This window comes from Oncorhynchus masou, unplaced genomic scaffold (assembly GCF_036934945.1).
Source record: "Oncorhynchus masou masou isolate Uvic2021 unplaced genomic scaffold, UVic_Omas_1.1 unplaced_scaffold_13___fragment_6___debris, whole genome shotgun sequence".
NCBI classification, from domain to species: domain Eukaryota; kingdom Metazoa; phylum Chordata; class Actinopteri; order Salmoniformes; family Salmonidae; genus Oncorhynchus; species Oncorhynchus masou.
The window spans coordinates 147,436-156,928 of NW_027016670.1; the positions used below are offsets into that span (position 1 = coordinate 147,436).

General features: G+C 55.5%; 1 pseudogene; it reads left to right on the plus strand.

The window, feature by feature from the left end:
* The window catches only part of LOC135539014 (neuropilin-2-like), a 227,318-nt pseudogene that overhangs the window by 19,762 nt on the left and 198,063 nt on the right, over positions 1–9,493 (plus strand).

Here is a 9,493-nt window from a genome sequence, read left to right on the forward strand (position 1 = left end):
GGGACTGTCTGGCATAGCAGGGGACTGTCTGGATAGAGGGACTGTCTGGTGAGCAGGGGACTGTCTGTTGACAGGCTGGTGGTGAGCAGGGGACTGTCTGGTGGGAGAAGGGGACTGTCTGGTGGAGGGGACTGTCTGGTGTAGCAGGGGACTGTCTGGTGTAGCAGGGGACTGTCTGGTGTAGCAGGGGACTGTCTGGTGTAGCAGGGGACTGTCTGGTGTGGCAGGGGACTGTCTGGAGAGGAGGACTGTCTGGTGGAGATGGGACTGTCTGGATGAGCAGGGGACTGTCTGGAGTAGCAGGGGACTGTCTGGTGTAGCAGGGGACTGTCTGGATGTAGCAGGGGACTGTCTGGTGTAGCAGGGGACTGTCTGGTGTATGAGGGGACTGTCTGGTGTAGGAGGGGACTGTCTGGTGTAGGAGGAGACTGTCTGGTGTAGGAGGGGACTGTCTGGTGTAGCAGGGGACTGTCTGGAGATGAGGGGACTGTCTGGTGAGCAGGGGACTGTCTGGTGAGGAGGGGACTGTCTGGTGTAGCAGGGGACTGTCTGGCATAGCAGGGGACTGTCTGGAGATGAGGGACTGTCTGGTGTAGCAGGGGACTGTCTGGTGTAGAGGGGACTGTCTGGTGTAGCAGGGACTGTCTGGTGTAGGAGGGGACTGTCTGGTGTAGATCAGGGGACTGAGATGAGAGGAGGGAGACTGTCTGGCATAGCAGATGTCTGGCATAGCAGGGGACTGTCTGGTGTAGCAGGGGACTGTCTGGTGTAGCAGGGAACTGTCTGGCATAGCAGGGGACTGTCTGGTGTATCAGGGGACTGTCTGGTGTAGCAGGGGACTGTCTGGTGTAGCAGGGGACTGTCTGGTGTAGCAGGGGACTGTCTGGTGTATCAGGGGACTGTCTGGTGGGCAGGGATCAAAGAACTGGTGTAGCACTGAGTAATCTGTCTCTTAACTCTGGTAAATAACTGTCTGGCTGTTAATAATCCATCACACTGTCTGGTGTACCCTGGGACTGTCTGGTGTAGCAGGGGACTGTCTGGTGTAGCACGGGACTGTCTGGCTGTCTGGTGGGCAGGGGACTGTCTGGCACTAGCAGGGGACTGTCTGGTGTATCACGGGACTGTCTGGTGTAGCAGGGGACTGTCTGGTGTACGCAGCACACGACTGTCTGGTGCACGGGGACTCACACCCACACGCAGGGGACTGTCTGGTGTAGCAGGGGACTGTCTGGTGTAGCAGGGGACTGTCTGGTGGGCAGGGGACTGTCTGGTGGGCAGGGGACTGTCTGGCATAGCAGGGGCACTGTCTGGTGCACACGCACACTGTCTGGTGTACACACACACTGTCTGGTGGGCAGGGGACTGTCTGGTGTACACACTGTCTGGTGTAGCAGGGGACTGTCTGGTGTAGCAGGGGACTGTCTGGTGTAGCAGGGGACTGTCTGGTGTAGCAGGGGACTGTCTGGTGTAGCAGGGGACTGTCTGGCGTAGCAGGGGACTGTCTGGTGTAGCAGGGGACTGTCTGGCACACGCACACACACTGTCTGGCATAGCAGGGGACTGTCTGGTGTATCACGGGACTGTCTGGTGTACACGGGACTGTCTGGTGTAGCAGGGACTGTCTGGCCAGCAGGGGACTGTCTGGTGTAGCAGGGGACTGTCTGGTGTTTTGGGGACTGTCTGGTGTGCAGTGGACTGTCTGGTGGGCAGGGGACTGTCTGGTGTAGCAGGGGACTGTCTGGCATAGCAGGGGACTGTCTGGTGTAGCAGGGGACTGTCTGGTGGGCAGGGGACTGTCTGGTGCAGGGGACTGTCTGGCAGCAGGGGACTGTCTGGTGTAGCAGGGGACTGTCTGGTGTAGCAGGGGACTGTCTGGTGTAGCAGGGGACTGTCTGGTGTAGCAGGGGACTGTCTGGTGTAGCAGGGGACTGTCTGGTGAGCAGGGGACTGTCTGGCATAGCAGGGGACTGTCTGGCGTAGCAGGGGACTGTCTGGTGTAGCAGGGGACTGTCTGGTGTAGCAGGGACTGTCTGGCATAGCAGGGGACTGTCTGGTGTAGCAGTGGACTGTCTGGTGTAGCAGGGGACTGTCTGGTGTAGCAGGGGACTGTCTGGTGTAGCAGGGGACTGTCTGGTGTAGCAGGGGACTGTCTGGTGGGCAGGGGACTGTCTGGTATAGCAGGGGACTGTCTGGCGTAGCAGTGGACTGTCTGGTATAGCAGGGGACTGTCTGGTGTAGCAGGGGACTGTCTGGTGTAGCAGGGGACTGTCTGGTGTAGCAGGGGACTGTCTGGCATAGCAGGGGACTGTCTGGTGGGCAGGGGACTGTCTGGTGGGCAGGGGACTGTCTGGTATAGCAGGGGACTGTCTGGTGTATCAGGGGACTGTCTGGTGTAGCAGGGGACTGTCTGGTGTAGCAGGGGACTGTCTGGTATAGCAGGGGACTGTCTGGTGTAGCAGGGGACTGTCTGGTGTAGCAGGGGACTGTCTGGTGTAGCAGGGGACTGTCTGGTGTAGCAGGGGACTGTCTGGTGTATCAGGGGACTGTCTGGTGTAGCAGGGGACTGTCTGGTGGAGCAGGGGACTGTCTGGTGTAGCAGGGGACTGTCTGGTGTAGCAGGGGACTGTCTGGTGTAGCAGGGGACTGTCTGGCATAGCAGGGGACTGTCTGGTGTAGCAGGTGACTGTCTGGCATAGCAGGGGACTGTCTGGTGTAGTAGGGGGACTGTCTGGTGTAGCAGGGGACTGTCTGGTGTAGCAGGGGACTGTCTGGCATAGCAGGGGACTGTCTGGTGTAGCAGGGGACTGTCTGGTGTAGCAGGGGTCTGGTGTAGCACTGTCTGGTGTAGCAGGGGACTGTCTGGCGTAGCAGGGGACTGTCTGGTGTAGCAGGGGACTGTCTGGTGTAGCAGGGGACTGTCTGGCATAGCAGGGGACTGTCTGGCATAGCAGGGGACTGTCTGGCATAGCAGGGGACTGTCTGGCATAGCAGGGGACTGTCTGGCATAGCAGGGGACTGTCTGGTGTAGCAGGGGACTGTCTGGTGTAGCAGGGGACTGTCTGGTGTAGCAGGGGACTGTCTGGCATAGCAGGGGACTGTCTGGCGTAGCAGGGGACTGTCTGGCATAGCAGGGGACTGTCTGGTATAGCAGGGGACTGTCTGGTGTAGCAGGGGACTGTCTGGTGGGCAGGGGACTGTCTGGCATAGCAGGGGACTGTCTGGTATAGCAGGGGACTGTCTGGCGTAGCAGTGGACTGTCTGGTATAGCAGGGGACTGTCTGGTGTAGCAGTGGACTGTCTGGTGTAGCAGGGGACTGTCTGGTGTAGCAGGGGACTGTCTGGTGGGCAGGGGACTGTCTGGCATAGCAGGGGACTGTCTGGTGTAGCAGGGGACTGTCTGGTGTAGCAGTGGACTGTCTGGTGTAGCAGGGGACTGTCTGGTGTAGCAGGGGACTGTCTGGTGTAGCAGGGGACTGTCTGGTGTAGCAGTGGACTGTCTGGTGTAGCAGGGGACTGTCTGGTGTAGCAGGGGACTGTCTGGTGTAGCAGGGGACTGTCTGGTGTAGCAGGGGACTGTCTGGTGTAGCAGGGGACTGTCTGGTGTAGCAGGGGACTGTCTGGTGTAGCAGGGGACTGTCTGGTGTAGCAGGGGACTGTCTGGCATAGCAGGGGACTGTCTGGTGTAGCAGGGGACTGTCTGGTGTAGCAGGGGACTGTCTGGTGTAGCAGGGGACTGTCTGGTGTATCAGGGGACTGTCTGGTGTATCAGGGGACTGTCTGGTGTAGCAGTGGACTGTCTGGTGCAGCAGGGGACTGTCTGGTGCAACAGGGGACTGTCTGGTATATCAGAGGACTGTCTGGTGTAGCAGGGGACTGTCTAGTGGGCAGGGGACTGTCTGGTATAGCAGGGGACTGTCTGGTGTAGCAGGGGACTGTCTGGTGTAGCAGGGGACTGTCTGGTGTAGCAGGGGACTGTCTGGTGTAGCAGGGGACTGTCTGGTGTAGCAGGGGACTGTCTGGTGTAGCAGGGGACTGTCTGGTGTAGCAGGGGACTGTCTGGTGTAGCAGGGGACTGTCTGGTGTAGCAGGGGACTGTCTGGTGTAGCAGGGGACTGTCTGGTGTAGCAGGGGACTGTCTGGTGTATCAGGGGACTGTCTGGTGTAGCAGGGGACTGTCTGGTGGGCAGGGGACTGTCTGGTGTAGCAGGGGACTGTCTGGTGTAGCAGGGGACTGTCTGGTGTAGCAGGGGACTGTCTGGTGTAGCAGGGGACTGTCTGGTGTAGCAGGGGACTGTCTGGTGTAGCAGGGGACTGTCTGGTGTAGCAGGGGACTGTCTGGTGTAGCAGGGGACTGTCTGGTGTAGCAGGGGACTGTCTGGTGTAGCAGTGGACTGTCTGGTGTAGCAGGGGACTGTCTGGTGTAGCAGGGGACTGTCTGGTGTAGCAGGGGACTGTCTGGTGTAGCAGGGGACTGTCTGGCATAGCAGGGGACTGTCTGGTGTAGCAGGGGACTGTCTGGTGTAGCAGGGGACTGTCTGGTGTAGCAGGGGACTGTCTGGTGGGCAGGGGACTGTCTGGTGTAGCAGGGGACTGTCTGGTGTAGCAGGGGACTGTCTGGTGTAGCAGGGGACTGTCTGGTGTATCAGGGGACTGTCTGGTGTAGCAGGGGACTGTCTGGTGTAGCAGGGGACTGTCTGGTGTAGCAGGGGACTGTCTGGTGTAGCAGGGGACTGTCTGGTGTATCAGGGGACTGTCTGGTGTAGCAGGGGACTGTCTGGTGTATCAGGGGACTGTCTGGCGTAGCAGGGGACTGTCTGGTGTAGCAGGGGACTGTCTGGTGTAGCAGGGGACTGTCTGGTGTAGCAGGGGACTGTCTGGTGTAGCAGGGGACTGTCTGGTGTAGCAGGGGACTGTCTGGTGTAGCAGGGGACTGTCTGGTGTATCAGGGGACTGTCTGGTGTAGCAGGGGACTGTCTGGTGTATCAGGGGACTGTCTGGTGGAGCAGGGGACTGTCTGGTGTAGCAGGGGACTGTCTGGTGTAGCAGGGGACTGTCTGGTGTAGCAGGGGACTGTCTGGTGTAGCAGGGGACTGTCTGGTGTAGCAGGGGACTGTCTGGTGTAGCAGGGGACTGTCTGGTGTATCAGGGGACTGTCTGGTGTACTGCTGGTGTAGGGGACTGTCTGGTGTAGCAGGGGACTGTCTGGTGTATCAGGGGACTGTCTGGTGTAGCAGGGGACTGTCTGGTGTAGCAGGGGACTGTCTGGTGTAGCAGGGGACTGTCTGGTGTAGCAGGGGACTGTCTGGTGTAGCAGGGGACTGTCTGGTGTATCAGGGGACTGTCTGGTGTAGCAGGGGACTGTCTGGCGTAGCAGGGGACTGTCTGGTCCAATCACTGTATGATCTGGGCACAAGAAGAGGCAGGGGAGAATTGAACCCCAGCAGGACAAACCCAGACCTGCCTCTCACAGAGAGGTGAGAGACATGGGCCACTCACCAGAGCTCACCATGCTGTGTGTGCCTGCACTGCCTCTTTCAGTGATACATGGGCTGTCAGTAGGGGGCTGGACCTTCCTCTTTCATTGAATTCCTTCTCACACACGCTATCAATCGATCCAAGGAGGGCTGGAGTGAGACGGGAAAGGATCTTGTTGAGATGACCGAACATAATCAACCCACCGAGAGAAGAGGTGGAGGGGAGAGGGGGAGACAGTGAGGGAGAGGGGGAGACAGTGAGGGAGAGGGGGAGACAGTGAGGGAGAGGGTGAGACAGTGACGGAGAGGGGGGAGACAGTGAGGGAGAGGGGGAGACAGTGAGGGAGAGTGTGAGACAGTGAGGAGAGGGGGAGACAGTGAGGGAGAGGGGGGAGACAGTGAGGGAGAGGGGGAGACAGTGAGGGAGAGGGGGGAGACAGTGATGGGGAGAGGGGGAGACAGTGAGGGAGAGGTGGAGACAGTGAGGGAGAGGGGGAGACAGTGAGGGACAGGGGGAGACAGTGAGGGAGAGGGGGAGACAGCGAGGGAGAGGGGGAGACAGTGAGGGAGAGGGGGAGACAGTGAGGGAGAGGGGGATACAGTGAGGGAGGGGGAGCGGGGGGAGACAGTGAGGGAGAGGGGGAGACAGTGAGGGAGAGGGGGAGACAGTGAGGGAGAGGGGTGAGACAGTGAGGGAGAGGGGGGAGACAGTGAGGGAGAGGGGGGAGACAGTGAGGGAGAGGGGGAGACAGTGAGGGAGGGGGGAGACAGTGGGAGACAGTGAGGGAGATGACAAGGAGGGGGAGACAGCGAGGGAGAGGGGGAGACAGTCAGGGAGAGTGGGAGACAGTGAGGGAGAGGGGGAGACAGTGAGGGAGAGGGGGAGACAGTGAGGGAGAGGGGGAGACAGTGAGGGAGAGGGGTGAGACAGTGAGGGAGAGGGGGGAGACAGTGAGGGAGAGGGGGGAGACAGTGAGGGAGAGGGGGAGACAGTGAGGGAGAGGGGGGAGACAGTGAGGGAGAGGGGGAGACAGTGAGGGAGAGGGGGAGACAGTGAGGGAGGTGGGAGACTGAGGGAGATGACAAGGAGGGGGAGACAGCGAGGGCGATGTGGTTCTGTTCCTGCCAGATATACATCCCCAACGTTGAGCTGTCACATTTTCCAGAGACACACACACGGCTCACACATTCATTCACTCACAATAGGACGCTCACACAGGCCTGAAGGCCTTACTTTGAACCGTCTGTCAAGCATCTCTCTCTAATGTACTGTGGCTTACATGCTGTGCTGAAGGCAATGTCTGAGGTTAGCTCGATCTACAAATGTTGTATTTTGTTTTTGTTTGTTGACAATCTGTTTAGTTTGCTCAGTGATAGGGCGTGTATGTACAGTGGGGCAAAAAAGTACTTAGTCAGCCACCAATTGTGCAAGTTCTCCCACATAAAAAGATCAGAGAGGCCTGTAATTTTCATCATAGGTACACTTCAACTATGACAGACAAAATGAGAAGAAAAAAATCCAGAAAATCACATCTGATTTTTTATGATTTTATTTGCAAATTATGGAGGAAAATAAGTTTTAAAAAATAAACACGTGGTGGCTGACTAACTGTATAACAGTATGTGGACACCCCTTCAGATGAGAGGATTCAGCTATTTCAGCCACACCCGTTGCTGACAGGTGTATAAAATTGAGCACACAGCCATGCAATCTCCATAGACAAACATTGGTGGTAGAATGGCCTTACTGAAGAGCTCAGTGACTTTCAACATGGCACCGTCAGAGGATGTGCCACCTTTCCAACAAGTCAGTTCGTCACATTTCTGCCCTGCTAGAGCTGCCCCAGGTCATCTGTCAGTGTTATTGTTAAGTGGAAATGTCTAGGAGCAACAACGGCTCAACCGCGAAGTGGTAGGCCACACAGAACGGGACCCGCTGAGTGCTGAAGCCCGTAGCGTGTAAAAATGGTCTGTCTTCAGTTGCAACACACACAACCTTGTTCCAAACGACCTTTGGAAGCAGCGTCAGCACAAGAACTGTTCGTTGGCAGCTTCCTGAAACAGGTTTCCATTTCTGAGCAGCTGCACACAAGCCTAAGATCACCATGAACAAAGCCAATTGTCAGCTGGAGTGTTATAAAGAGCAGTGGAAACGTGTTCTCTGGCGTGATGAATCACGCTCCACCATCTGGCAGTGGGGCCCATGAAGAAATTGTTTGTTGAGATCGGTGTGGAAGAACTTGACTGGCCTGCACAGAGCCCTGACCTCAACCCCATCGAACACCTTTGGAATGAATTGGAATGCAGACTGTAAGCCAGGCCTAATTGCTCATCAACAGTGCCCAACCTCACTAATGCTCTTGTGACTGAATGGAAGCAAGTCCCCGCAGCAATGTTCCAACATCTAGTGGAAAGCCATCCCAGAAGAGTGGAGGCTGTTATAGCAGTAATGTGCCAACATCTAGTGGAAAGCCTTCCCAGAAGAGTGGAGGCTGTTATAGCAGCAATGTTCCAACATCTAGTGGAAAGCCTTCCCAGAATAGTGGAAGTGGTTATAGCAGCAATGTTCCAACATCTAGTGGAAAGCCTTCCCAGAATAGTGGAAGTGGTTATAGCAGCAATGTTCCAACATCTAGTGGAAAGCCTTCCCAGAAGAGTGGAGGCTGTTATAGCAGCAATGTTCCAACATCTAGTGGAAAGCCTTCCCAGAAGAGTGGAGCCTGTTATAGCAGCAATGTTCCAACATCTAGTGGAAAGCCTTCCCAGAAGAGTGGAGGCTGTTATAGCAGCAATGTTCCAACATCTAGTGGAAAGCCTTCCCAGAAGAGTGGAGGCTGTTATAGCAGCAATGTTCCTACATCTAGTGGAAAGCCTTCTCAGAAGAGTGCAACTCCATAATTAACTGACATGATATTGGAACGAGATGTTGGATGAGCACATGTCCACATTCTTTGTGTGTGTTGTCAGTCTGTTCATCTCACTCGGCGATACCCGGTAGTACTTGGTCTTATTGGTCCATTTAACCCTGTGCTCTGGTCATTAGTAGCAACAACTAGACAACAAGGCCTTCAGTCCTAACATCTACGTCACAGAACGGGATCAGATCAATGGATGAGCTACCAGAGAATCCCCTCAGGACACCAGCTTGTCTCCCTACTACAAAAACACAGACAGCAGAGATGATACAGGACACAATGGAATATTCATTAGACAACAATGTAAGAGACAGACTGACATCTATTTGCATCAATGATCACTTCTATCATGGAACACTTCTGTCATCATGGAACACTTCTGTCATCACGGAATACTTCTGTCATCACGGAACACTTCTGTCATCACGGAACACTTCTGTCACCATGGAACACTTCTGTCATCACGGAATACTTCTGTCATCACGGAATACTTACGTCATCGCGGAACACTTCTGTCACCACAGAACACTTCTGTCATCACGGAACACTTCTTTCATAATGGAACACTTCTGTCATCACGGAACACTTCTGTCACCACGGAATACTTACGTCATCGCTGAACACTTCTTTCATAATGGAACACTTCTGTCACCACAGAACACTTCTGTCATCACGGAACACTTCTGTCACCATGGAACACTTCTGTCATCATGGAACACTTCTGTCATCACGGAATAATTACGTCATCTCGGAACACTTCTGTCATCACGGAACACTTCTGTCATCACGGAACACTTCTGTCATCACGGAACACTTCTGTCACCATGGAACACTTCTGTCATCATGGAACACTTCTGTCATCACGAACACTTCTGTCACCACGGAACACTGCTGTCATCACGGAACACTTCTGTCATCACGGAACACTTCTGTCACCACGGAACACTGCTGTCATCACGGAACACTTCTGTCACCACGGAACACTTCTGTCACCACGGAACACTTCTGTCATCACGGAACACTTCTGTCACCACGGAACACTTCTGTCACCACGGAACACTGCTGTCATCACGGAACACTTCTGTCACCACGGAACACTTC